Raw genomic sequence first — 13881 nt, 5'->3', positions numbered from 1 at the left:
TTGGCCTCACTGCACTGGTTCACCAGCATTTTTCAGTTGGGAAAGTAACTACATGAACTACAGTGGTTGTGCTAGTTGAAAATAGGTGTATTATCATTGGCATTTTGGACAAGCCTTTGGCATTTCATTGTGCTGGCAAAGTACATGACAGCATTACATTGTGTATGAAGAGATCAGCCAAGGTGATGAAATGTTGGCTCTCCTCCAAAATTTCAAGAGGTTTACACCCAGTATCGGCTAGAAAGGCATTTGTTCACACATAGGTTGACACTCTCAGCTTAGAAAAGCCTGGGAACTTACCTTCTTTCACTCACTCATCCACTTTCACACATTTACAAATATAAAACTTGATGTCTAAAACTCATAGTGCTTCTAACAGAAATACAAATCACGAGGTAAACTCATAACTCAAGATTAGTGATTTATATGACTGAATAAGATTCAACATTTGAATTGTGAGTCACGAAACATTGGAGATTTTACAAGACAATGTATTTTCAGTTAAGCTTTCAAATTTTTTTATGTTCTTAATATTGTAGAATAAATAAAATCTACAAGTAGCCACCAAAACTTATTTCAATCTTTCCACCAGCCCTTTCTCTACACAACCTGTCCCCCACCCAACCACTTATAAGTGAAAGAATGACCATGTGTTTTACCTCCCTTATTTTTCTCTCTTCCCAAGAACTAACTATGTGAACAGGGAAATAAACCAAAAATGAATGGGAGGAGCCATAAGATAACTGATCACCTGAATAATCAAGAGCAAACAGTCCTTCTCGGAAGGAAGGAGCTTCACTGTGGTGGATGAGGAGGATGCTATGTTCTTGTTCTACACAATGCTTCTTGATTAGAAGGGACTCTTCTATGAAACAAGCCTTATAACCCATAAATGTTATAGTATGGGGGATGGGAGACTACTTAAGGCCATCAATGACCTTGGGCTCTTTCGGACTCAGTTTCCTCATAGGTAAAAAATTTAGTTTAATTATTTTTAAGGATCTTAATATACCTGGATTCTAAATTATAACCTTTGGACTGCCATTTATACAATGACTTCACTATTCTACTTTACTGGAAGAATGAGGGAATTAAATTCTCTCATTTTTCTCTTTGATTTTCTATCATTGTAAAAATGTAGTATTGGCACATCCAATGGTAGAGCAAAGATGGTGCTTATGCCTCTCTATGCTGCCTTCAAAGGGAAATGCACTTTCATCCCAGTCTTTCCACACTATTGAGCTCTCTTATAGCTTTACAAATATGGAGAGATGTATAAGCCATTACTAAGAAATGACTGGACAGCACTGTCATTCTCTGTCACTCCAGTTTTTTGCACCTTTTAAGATGCCATTGCCCTATAGAAACAATTATACATTATGGTTGAGGTATTTTTCTGCTAGGAAGGGACCCAAGAAGATAATTTTTCATCTTTACCAATCTAGAAGTGCCTTGATATTCTTTGCCCTGTTCCAGGTTCATAAACACAAAAATGGTTCTCTATTAAAGGAGAGAATCTCCTCCTCACCCCAACCTCAGCCCCAAGAACAAACAATTGATGACCACTTCACTTTACTTTTCAAAGCAGTCTCCTTTAATTTTATGTTAAATTTATTTATAGTGCCATCAAACAACAGCCATCTGAAGCCTTTGAAGTCCTAATGGACTTTCTTATCTCCAATCACCAAAACCTTTGCATTTTTCAGAATAAATCCTATCTGCAATAAGGAAAGAAAATTCATTGCAGGAAACCATTATTGTAAAGGAGTAGAATCCTTTAGAATAAGGTACCAATTGACGTAGGTCAAAGGATCTCAGAACTGCAATTGCAATTATTTGTTTACACAAGCACTATGCCTTTAACTCTTGCCAGCTCATACTGTGGCCAAATAAAAACAAGCTTTTAACAACCCACGTTGATTCATGGTCAGTGTCCTGGACCTGCAGGCTTTGCTTCTTCCTGGACCCTCACAACCAACACTGGTCTTGCATTCTCCTGACTCAAGGACTCTTAATTCATTTAGGAATTTTGGCTCCAGACACTTATTCCTTGGATAGTGTCATTCTCTGACACTAACTCTCAGCCTGCACTTCTAGACACAACTGGACACTCAAATTTAAGCTTCATTCTACTTCAGATCACTAGGAAAGGGGCTTTCCTAATCTAACTCCAGTCCCAGAGCCTATACCAATGACAGATCCTTTGTTTTGTGCTTTGGCAATATCTGACTGTGCCTGCTGCCAGGTCAGGGGTGGGGGGTGTTGGCCCCTGTGCAAGAGTCCACAGGCTCTGAGATCTATCAGCCCATAGAGGCTATAGCTGGCGTTGGACTCAATCTATGGACTCAGTACAACATGGCAGAGATAAGAGTGTAGTCTGGCTGAAGATTTATGAACCAGTTCTGTCAACTCACCTACTGTGCATTTGGCCTAGTCAAAAAAGAAAACAAAGCTATTCCAAAGGCAAATAGATTCATATCTGCTCCTTTACTACATATTTACCAGTCCCCAAAACCACCCCCTATTAGTTGTTCTCAGCTTTCATTACACATTGGAATCTACAGAGCTTTAAAAATTACTTAGGCCCACCCCCACCTACAGATTCTCATTTAATTTGTTTGGGAAGCAGCTCAGATACAGGAATATTTAAATGCTCAACTCTAGAATTCAAGGCTTATCAACATTTAGTTGAATAAGATTCACCTGGTAATCTTGTTAAAATTCGTAGTTTGGTACAGTAGTGAAGCCTGAGATTCTGCATTTCTAATAAACTTCCAAGTGTTGCTAACCCTGTTGGTTCATGAACAGCAGTCTGACCAGCAAGATGGAAACTAACATCTAATGCCTTAGAAAAAAACTCACCGTATTTGCTAAGTTGATTTTTCCACCTGCATGTGGTTGGCTTCTCACAACAAAAGCCAGTGAAGACCAACTTTCTCGATTTCCCTCCGCAGTTTTATAAGCTAGGTTCACAGAACACATAAGTTGCAATATTTAGGTCCATCCTGTCCATAATTACTGTTACCTACCCATCCTTCTCCCTGAAAGCCATCCCAACTGCTCCACACAACATTCGGCTGAAAGTATCCATAGTAGCAAATCCCCTCACTGCTTTTATACAAACAGAAAGTCCACCAAAGCCACATGGAAATAAACCACACTAAATACCTATTGTGCAAAGGACTACAGAAAAATGCAAAAGAATATAAGACCTCATCACTGCCCATCCTTCTCAGCTACTAACAAGGCTTTTATTAAAAAAAAAAAAAAAAGCCTATAATTCAGAGCAGAAGTGTTCAGAGTCAAATGAGTGGTACGGAAAGGAAGTGAGAGGTGAGAAGAGAGGTGAAAAATCTCCCAGGAGGCAGGGTAATTGGGGACAGGGTGGGGGAATTAGGGAATCTTCAAACAAAAGAATTTCTACCACTCAGGACAGGAAGCAAGCAAGTGGGGAGGATCCCATAACCATGGCAGAGAGGATTAAACCAGCCCTACAAAAGGACAGAAGTGGAAGAACCAAGATTGAGATCAACGATATGAGAAAGCCACTTCCAAAGGACTACAAGGAAGTCTTTCCACTAAAAGAAGAACCAAAATTTACTAAATTCTAATATATTGAAGCCTACATTTCTTTAGGGCTGGTACTTGCAACGTGCTGTCATGTTAAGGAATAAAGAGACACCACAGACACTCATAGCTTTTAAGTCTACAAAGATCAGAGTTTGGTCTAATAATAATAATACCTAGTAGATATTATGTACTTTCTATATGTCAGGCACTGTTCAAATGGCTTTAGGTACAAAGACATATTTAATCCTCACTACAATGTTAAAATAGAGATTATTATCATCACTAGAACACAACGTACATAAAAATGGGGGTTTTCGAATTTTGTTTATTACTGCAATTCCCAGTGTCAAAACAGTGATTTAATCATCAAAACCTGATTCTGCTATTGAGAATGGGAACACAGAGAGATTAAATGACATGTATAAAGTCAGACAGTCAATAAGCAGCAGAGAGGGGACTCCCACTCGGGTGGTTCAGCTCTGGTACCTATGGCATTCCAACAGGCAACATGGTTTCCAGTTTAAGAAGAGATCTGAGGAGAAATATCTAAAAAAAAGTTTCTGTAGCCAATGTCAAAGAAATTACTGCCTATGTTTTCTTCTAGGATCCTATGGTTTTAGGTCTCACATTTAGGTCTTTAATCCATTTTGAGTTTAATTTTGTGTATGGTGTATGAAAGTAGTCCACTTTCAGTTTCATTCTTTTGCTTCCCCAATACCATGTATTGAGGAGACAGTCTTTTCTCTATTGCATATTCTTTCCTCCTTTATCATAGATTTATTGACCATATAATCATGCATTTATTTATGGACTCTCTCTTCTGTTCCACTGACCTGCGTGTTTATTTGTGCCAGTGCCATATAGGTTTGATTACTATAGCTTTGTAGTATAGTCTAAAATCTAGGATTGTGATACCTCCAGATTTGTTCTTCATTCTCAAGACTTCTCTGGCTATATTAAGTCTTTTGGGATACCACAAAAATTTAAGGATTATTCGTTCTAGTTCTGTGAAAAATGTTGTTGGCATTTTGATAGAGATTGCACTAAATCTGTAGATTGCTTTGGGTAGTATGGACATTTTAACATTATTGGGCTTTAGAAACATTTTCCTAGCTATGTCTCCCAAAGCAAGGGAAATACAGTAAAACCTTGGTTTGTGAGTGTAATTCATTCCAGAAACATGCTTGTAATCCAAAGCACTTGTACATCAAAGCGAATTTCCCCACAAGAAATAATGGAAACTCAGACGATTCATTCCACAACCCAAAAATATTCATATAAAATTGATTACAATACTGTAATATGATACAAAATAATAAAGAAAATATAAAATATAAAGAAAAATAAACAAGTTAACCTACACTTACCTTTGAAAACCTTCGTGGCTCATGTGAGGGACACAAGAGAGATGAGGGTTACTGTGTAGAACGACTTTCACTATTACTAATGGAGTCATTGCTGTCTATTGGCTCAATGGAATCTTTTTCTTTTTGAGCCACTTTAATAAGGAACCTATGACACATGCTTTTGCCTCCTTTTGAGGATTTCATGGAAATGTGAACTCGCATTGTCATTAAACAGATTCATCGCTCACACTGCTACAGCCTTATTTCGTGGTGCTTTTCTATAAAATTTTGCACCGTTTCCCTTTTTACACATCTCTCTAATCTCATATGAAGGGAGAGATTCCTCCGACTTTTTCTCCTCTTCCTCTACAGATGAGATACAGACATAGTCTTCTTATAAAATCTTTCAGTTTCAGCCATTCACATACTTCATCATACTTTTCAATATGATCATCTCCTTCCACCATAATCATCTCCTTCCTCTTACCTCCTTTCTTTCAACCTTTTCTGCATGGAGGCCATTGTGTACACTCACACAGATGTTGACTACAGTACAGTATTAATAAGCTCTTGTCATATACTGTATTTAATGAGACTGGCAATAAGGCAGCAGAGGAAAGGGTCTATATCTGCAGGCAGCCTGACCTAGAATGAAGCAAAGCATTCCTAAGCTTACACTTGTATGAAAAAGCAAAGGACTTTCATAGGTGCTTTGAAGTGACAAAAAGTACACTAGTGCCAGTTGTGGGCACCTTCCAACATTCTGAAAAATCATGGATTTCTGCCAAATACCACAGCCTGAGACATGCAACTCATATTGCAAGACAATGCTTATTTATCAATTAAAAATCTATTGGAAATGTTTGCTCATCTTGCAGTACACGTGCAAAACAAGTTACTCGCAATCTAAGGTTTTACTGTTAAAGAAAAATTAAACTATTGAGACTACACCAAAATAAAAAGTTTTTGCACACTAAAGGAAAGCATCAACAAAATTACAAGCAACTTACGGAATGAGAGAAGATATTTGCAAATTATCTATTTAATAAGGGGTTAATATCAAAAATACATAAAGAATTTATATACCTCAACACCAAAAACACCACAATAATCCAATTAAAAAATGGGCAGAGGACCTGAAGAGACATTTTTCCAAAGAAGACATACAGATGGCCAATAGACACATGAAGAGATGCTCAACATCAGTAATCATCAGGGATATACAAATCAAAACCACAGTGAGATGGCACCTAACATCTGTCAGAATAGCTAGGATCAAAAGGGCAAGAAATAACTAGTATTGCCAAGGATATGGAGAAAAAGGAACCCTTGTGCACCACTGGTGGAAAGTTAAATTAGTACAACAACTGTGGAAAATAGTATGGAGGTTCCTCAAAAAATTAAAAATAGAACTACCATATGATCCATTAATTCCACTACTGGGTATTTACTTGTAGAAAATAAAAGCACTAAATCAAAAAAACGTATGCAGCATTATTTTTATTGCACTATTTTTATTGCAGCATTATTGACAATGGCCAAGATATGAAAGTAACCCAAGTGTCTACATATTGATAAATGGATAAAGAAGATGTGGTATGTATGTATGTATGTAAGTGTGTACACACACACACACACACACACACACACACACATATATATATATTTATAGTAGAATATTACTGAGTCATAAAAAATGAGATCTTGACATTTGCAACAACAAAGATATACCTAGAGTATATAATGCTAAGTGAAATAAGCCAAACAAAGAAAGACAAATACCATATATTTTCACTCATATGTGGAATTTTAAAAAATAAATAAATAAAGGAGGAAAGGCACAACAACAAAGACACACTCTTAAATACAGAGAATAAACTGATGGTTGCCAGGGGGGGCAGAGGTGAAATAGAAAAATGGAAAAAGGGAGTTAAGAATGTAATTATCATGAGGAGTGCTGAGCAATGTATAGAATTGTTGAATCACTACATTGTACACCCGAAACTAATATAATGTTGTGTGCTAATTATACTTCAATTAAAAATACACATACTTTTAAAGAAATAAATAAAAATTTTGTAAAAGTAAATAAAGGGACACATGGGTGGCCCAGTTGTTTGAGCATCCAACTCTTTATTTTGGCTCAGAGTATGATCCCAGGGTCATTGGATCCCAGGGTCATTGGTCATTGGGCTCCACACTGAGCATGGAACCTGCTTAAGATTCTCTCTTTCTATCTGCCCATCTCCCCCATGAGCATTCTCTGTCTCTAAAAAAAAAATTAAAAAATAAATAAAGGGAGATATTTTGGAATTCATCATCTTTACCATGTTAAATCTAATTCTTTCCTCCACAGATATAGCTATAATTAATTCAACAACAAAAATTCAGTGTGAATTTAGTGTGCAGACCTCAGTCTAGACCAGAAAGAGCACTGTCCTTTTGCAAACTGAAGTTTTCATTCTTGTAATGACACGGAGTGTAAGTGTAAGTAATCACCTGAAGGTAAGCAAGGTTCACCAAGCATCCAAATCACACAGCTAGTACCTGACTTAGAAGGCTTGAATTCAAGTCCTCAGATTCCAAGTCTAGTAATTTTTCATCCTAAACTTGTCTCTTAAGATATAAATCTCTCTCTCTCTCTCTTGAATTCCTGATTACTTGCTTATTTACTTAAAACTATTACTAAGATACTTCATTTTTTTCCTTCATCTCTGAATATACATTTTTTGATGTAGGGACACAGAAAGTCCATAGCCCAAAGGCCCCAAAGCCTGGGCTGGAAGGCTGAAATAAAAACAAAAAATAAGAAAATGAGATGGTGGCCCCATAGCATGATAACTGAGGCCCATCTAATACGAGCAAGAATTCTTCTTGCAAGATCTGGGCAGGTTTTTCAGGTAACATGTCTAAGGATGCTTTCATAACACTAAAGTGGGCACATGTGTGGCTGTCTTCTTCTTAGGGCCTCTGCTCATCCTGGATGCTCTTCAGTTCCTTGTCTTCCTGCATCAGATCTACTCCCAAGCAAGCTTCACCTCTTTAATGGAGACTCTCTTGAGCTACCACAATCACTCCTTCCTTTGTACCTGCACAATATCCCATCTCATATTTATATTTATAAGATACCTATAATATTTCATTTCTCTTAAATTGCTATGTGTTTGTCTCTGTCTAGAAGACTACCAGTTTCCTACAGTTAGAAACTATATCTCAATCATCTTTCCACCCTTTATGACTAGCCTTTAGCTGTTCTTGGGTGTTCTCCCAGAGGTGACAGTTTTCAGTGGTTTATTTGTTCACCAGTTTCCAAATACACATATAGGCTAATTGTCCAGAATTGAAAAGAACAGAGAATATACACTATAACAACAGTAAAGAGTCTGTATCTGTGATCAACATGGAGGATTAGAACAGAAACATTCACAGGCAGCAGCATAAATGAACATTGGTCACTGGTGAAGAAAGTGATAGAGAGATCAACAGTAATCACTCCTGGCATTCATATAGCCATTTTATTATCCAAAATCTTTCACATATTTTATTTTCTTTTATCTTTAAAATAATGATACAATGTAGGGAAAGTACTTGTCTACATTTTACAGAGGGTAAAACTGAGATATAGTGAGATTGAATGACTTATCTATTGTCTATCTATAATCAAGTAAGAACTCAAATTGAATCTCTTGACTCTAGCCCTATGTCCTTATAGTACAACATGAATGATATTATTTTGGGTTCATTTATGTATTTAATATATATGATATATGAAATGTACCATACTCATTCTGGTCCTTGAATACACAGAAATAAAAGAAAATTTATAACCCTCAAGAAATTTATAGTCCAAGTTAAAATATAAGCAGGTAACTGCATAATTACACATCAGTGTATTAGGTGTTAATGTTATGGACTAAATGTTTTGTCTCCCCAATACCCAGAACAATTCACATGTTAAAACCTAATCCTCAGGGCGCCTGGGTGGCTCAGTCGGTTCAGCATCCCACTTCTGCTCAGGTCATGAGTTTGAGTTCAACTCATGACTCAATGAACTCATTAAGTTCATGGGTTTGAGCTCAGCATTGGGCTTTGTGCTCATAGCTTGGATCCTGGAGCCTGCTCCGGATTCTGTGTCCCTCTCTCTCTCTCCCCCTCCCCCACTCACTCTCTCTCTCTGTTTCTCAAAAATAAATGTTAAAAAAATTTTTTCAACTTCTCAACAAAACAAAACAAAACACAAAAACAAAAACAAACCCTAATCCCCAACATGATGGTACTTGAAGATGCAGCCTCTGGGAGGTGACTAGGTCATGAGAGTAGAGCCTTCATGAATGAGATTAGTGCCCTTATAAAAGAGACCCAATAAGGCTCCCTCTCCTCTTTAGCCATGTGAGGACACAGGAAGAAGACAGCCATCTATGGACCAGGAAGTTGGTCCTCATCAGACAACAAATTAGCTGGTGCCTTGATCTTGGACTTCCCAGCCTCCAGAAATAAATTTCTGTTGTTTATAAGCCCCCTCCCCAAACCCCGCAGTCTCTGGTATTCTGTTACACCAGCCAAACAGACTAATAGAGTTAATAGAGTGAACATAGAAGCATGTTAAAAACATCAAGGTGACTCAAAGGATCATTTAATCAGCCAGGAAGTTTGTTAGGCAAGTAGCCTTGAGGTTGAGGGTGGTGAGAAAAAAAAAAAAAAAAAAGCTACCCTGAGAAGCCAAGGCTTATAGGACAGGTCTCAGCTAAGAAAAGAATTAAAAGTAGGTAAAAGATCATTTGGGACAGAAAAGGCAGAATGTACAAAGGCAGAGCCATGTAAAGAGATGGAACAATCCTTCTGAAAGTTTCTTCCATAAGTTCCTCAAATTGCTACTTCCCTAAAAGGATTAGCTCTCATGTCTAGATCCCTTTTCAATAGAGGACTTATTGCCCCCACTGCTTGGACAGCTGTCAGGTACCTGTTAGCTGTCAGCCCCTTCAAGAATTGTCTGGGGGATGCCTGGTGGTTCAGTCAGTTGAGCATCCAACTTCAGCTTGTGTCATGATCTCAGGGTTCATAGATTCGAGCCCTATATCAGGCTTTGCATTGACAGCATGGAGCCTGCTTCAGTTTATCTGTCTCCTGCTCTCTCTCTGCCCCTCCCCCCCGCCCCTCCCCCTCTCATATTCTCTCTCAAAAATAAATAAACTTTTTTAAAAAATTGCCTCCACTGGAGAGTTTTCATCCAAGGTAATGCCCTTTCCCTAGACCTATATCCAATGCTTGATCAACGCAGGAGTACAAATATCTGATCATCTTGGCCAAGCTCAAGACATTTATGAAGGGTCATTTCAGCCTACACGCTCTCTCTGGTGTTGGCTGAGGCTGTATTTGAGCCCTCATTTCAGTTTCTAATTAAAAACAGATCTTCCATGCCAAGATTAGGACCCGGGCTAGGAGAGAATAGGACCTTCACACAGATACTTTAGATAACTATCTAAAGTAGAGATCAACAAAAATCCTAAATCCTTAGATCCCAGACAGCCTATAAGGCTGAAAAAGTGCACCCCCACTATCAACAGCTAACACACTCTACTTTTGCAAGAAGAAAATGCAGAGGTCTCCCTCTGAAAGATAATGTTTGCTTCTTTCAGGATATATCCCTATCTCCCAATCAGGTCACTTGACCAATAGCTAAGGTTAACTTTCAGCATAACCAAGCCAAGGACATACTGGGTCCATAAGAGAAGAAAGACAGTATACTTTCTAAACCTGCAGGATTTAGAATCTTAGCAAGGACCTCAAGAGATAGTACAAAGTCACTTCTCTGCACCTAGCCATCTACTTTGTGGAGAAAGGGAAGCCACACAAGATGGGAATACATATATAGACTCATGAGTAGTGGCAATTGGCTTGGTGGGCTGATCAGGGCCTGGAAAGAAAAAAAATAGGAAAATCAGGGACAAGGAAATTCAGGGTACAGGCATGTGAATGAACATATGGAAGTGGACACAAATTATAAAAACCCTTGTATAATTTTATCAATCCCACCAAATAGCATCCAACATAGAATAGGTACTAAATAACCACATAGATAGAGCATTGAAATATCCTTCCAAAGGCACAGATGAAATTTCAACTCAGGACCAATGATTTACTAGGATGGGGTATCATCTTCCAAGGTTAGTATATTCTTTGAATCAAAGAATATGGGTCATATTCCCAAATGATAAATATATGAATCTAGGAACTAAGGCATGGAAACAAAAGTTGTCCTCTCATCTTTCCCAGTTCCATGCTTGAATCATTTGTGTGCCCTTTCTATACGACTCTGGGCTCTATGCATTTAAAGATGCTTGTTCTTAAAGGGAGAATACTTGATCCAAAGAATAGAGTATAATCCCATTATATTATAAATGTTTACTATAGCCTTGGCAGTCAGTCTCCATGTGCCTAGGAACCAGTTGGCAAGAGGAGGAGTAATCGTTTGGGCAGAGTAACTGACCAATCATCAGGTAGTAGCATTGCTATCCACTTGGTGGTCCACTTGAGAACCTCTTGGTCCTCCCCTTCCCAGTTATTATGGCAAATGGGCAAGTGCAGAAATCTTGTTTTGAGAAGGGCATGGTGAATGGGGGCTGAGACTACTTAAGCATGAGGGTATGGGTTACGCCATCAGGTAAACAACTGAGGCCAACAGAAATGCAAGGTGAGAGTGAGGAAAACAGAGAATCAATAGTAGGAGGCATTAAGTGTAAGTTGTGATACTGAGGCCAGCTATAGCATTGGACTATAGTTTGTCTCACTAACATGTTGTTCATACTTTAACCCAGGAAGAGAAGTCAACAGAATCTTAAAGAGCTGCTTCCTAAATGTAATATTGAAATGTGAATCTGAATGGAGCAGGGGGGCAGGCCTTTGTGATCACTGTGCACCATCCAGATGTTCCTTTCTTCCTGTTCCCGCTACTTAGAATTCAGCCAGCAGACATCTAAGCTGTCAGCTCGTCAGGGTTGTCTCAGCTACAGAGAGCCCTCTCAACCATGGGATGCCCTTGCTAAGGATGCCCACATCCAATGACTTATTGATGTGGTAATATTGAGGCCTGCCATCTTAGCCCAACTCAGGGCAACTATGAGGGGCCATTCTACTTTCAGACATCCCTGTGGAATTGACTAAGATTTGTTGTGTTTGTGTCTCAGCTGAGCATGTCCTTCTTTCCAATTCTGTTGCTTTTTCCAGCCCTCCAGAGGTGCTACCCCAAGAACACTCTATATTAATATTCTATCCTCAAAATTCCATTTCAGAATTTCTCAGTGTAACCCAAGCAGCAACAGATGAGAACATCTAGAAAAAGAAATAATTCTGAGCCATTTGTGTACTGGGAAAAGAAAATGCTTTTTATTTCTGAAAGCACTATGGTAGTAAGGTATTAAGGAGCCAAGAACTCTATTCTTGGCTCCTTGGAACTAGGGAGGGAGTGAAGCTGCCCAAACTTTGTGTTCCTCTACAGTAGATGTTCTGTCAAGATACAGGGGATAAGGAATGGCATGGGGGTAGTAGGAAAGAGAAAAATTGGTCATGTGACCAACCTTGTATGTTTTGTAGATCTATTGATTATTCTCATGAAGAAGGATGCCCTACAACTCAAGTCTCTGGGTTTCTGCCCAACCAAGATTTGGCAAAAGGCTTTTACTTGGAATACAGAAGAGGCTACCTTGGGTCAGCTCCAAAGTGAAGCCTGCTATTTAGATAGAAATGACATAAGTATGTCCTCTTTTCCCTACTGATAGGTCTCAGAGCAATTGACCCAAGAGGCCCCAGAGACTCAGAGAATCACAAGATCATGAATAAGCAAGTGCAGGAAAGAATGCAGCTACCGGTGCCTTAAAAGATATTGCAAATAGCCAAATTTCCAGCCCAAATGACCATAACTTTGGCAGACAAATCGAATTCTGAGGGCAGAAGGAAATCTTCAAATGTTTATGTAATTTTGTACAGGGGAAGAGATTGCTGAGTCTAGGAAGGGTGGGGCCCCCCAGGCTAGCTGCCACACTCCAGTAATTACTCTGAGCCTTAATACTTTGGAAATTCACCTTTAAATTTTCTTGTCTGAGTTTTAAGGCACAATAGGCAATTCATTCATTTCCTCCCAGAGGACCTGACACATGTGACTATCTCCTGAGAAAAGCAATTATCACCTCAAGGTGGTCTGCCTGAAACACTCTTCTTTAATACTGATTTAGAGGAAGTGAGCCCATGTGACTGCCTCAGGAGGCTAATCACAAGACTGGGAAACAAGGCACTGTGAACAATTTTTACAATATGCTTCTCAGTGAAGCACACACACAACTTAAAACCCAGCAAATATTTTCATAAATTCTCTCACTTTCATTTATTATTTTCATTATAATTTCTAGGTCAATAGAGTTTTTATCATTTTGTGATGATCATATTTAAACTCATTTCTTTGAGAGGTGAAATTATAATTACTTTCTATTATATATATACCGCACAGCTATTCATACTCAGGTGGCTCCTAGAAAACAACGTATTCTCAATTTGCAAGATATTATCTTTAGAAGCTATATTGGTGTTTAAAAGGGACATTGAAATGGTGGACCAGGGATTGGGAGAATATGGCTCAGAGTGTTTTTCTCTAGAGGCACATTTCTGCCTATCCTCTTTTCATATGATTCTAGTCCAGAGCTGCCTCCTTCACAAAGTACTCTACCCAACCCAGTCAACCTTCTAGTGTATCTGTGGCTCAGGACACTTGTTCTTTCTTTTGTCATAGTACTTAGTATAGACTGCCTCTCTGTAGGTGTCTCCCCACTCCCTCAAAGACAACTACCATTCTTCTATGTCTTATATATATTCGACTTAGAGTGACTTTCATATATTAATTATTGTATATGTGTTGTTGAAATGAATCAAAACAATGTAATTGTGTTATATAAATAGTTCCTCCAAAAGATAGAAG

At 38.4% G+C, this 13881-nt stretch overlaps 1 long non-coding RNA gene across 1 annotated transcript in view; it reads right to left on the bottom strand.

Moving 5' to 3' along the window:
* Positions 1 to 10104: 10104 nt before the first annotated feature.
* LOC113603459 (uncharacterized) overlaps positions 10105 to 13881 on the bottom strand; it is a 40313-nt gene continuing 36536 nt past the window's right edge. The window contains exon 3 of the long non-coding RNA XR_003425055.2: positions 10105 to 10830. This is a non-coding gene — a long non-coding RNA (uncharacterized LOC113603459). The remainder of the gene's footprint in view (positions 10831 to 13881) is intronic.

Source organism: Acinonyx jubatus, chromosome A1 (genome assembly GCF_027475565.1).
Source record: "Acinonyx jubatus isolate Ajub_Pintada_27869175 chromosome A1, VMU_Ajub_asm_v1.0, whole genome shotgun sequence".
Lineage (NCBI taxonomy): Eukaryota > Metazoa > Chordata > Mammalia > Carnivora > Felidae > Acinonyx > Acinonyx jubatus.
The sequence above is the reverse complement of the archived record's forward strand: the minus strand, read 5'-3'. Positions and strand labels throughout refer to the sequence as shown.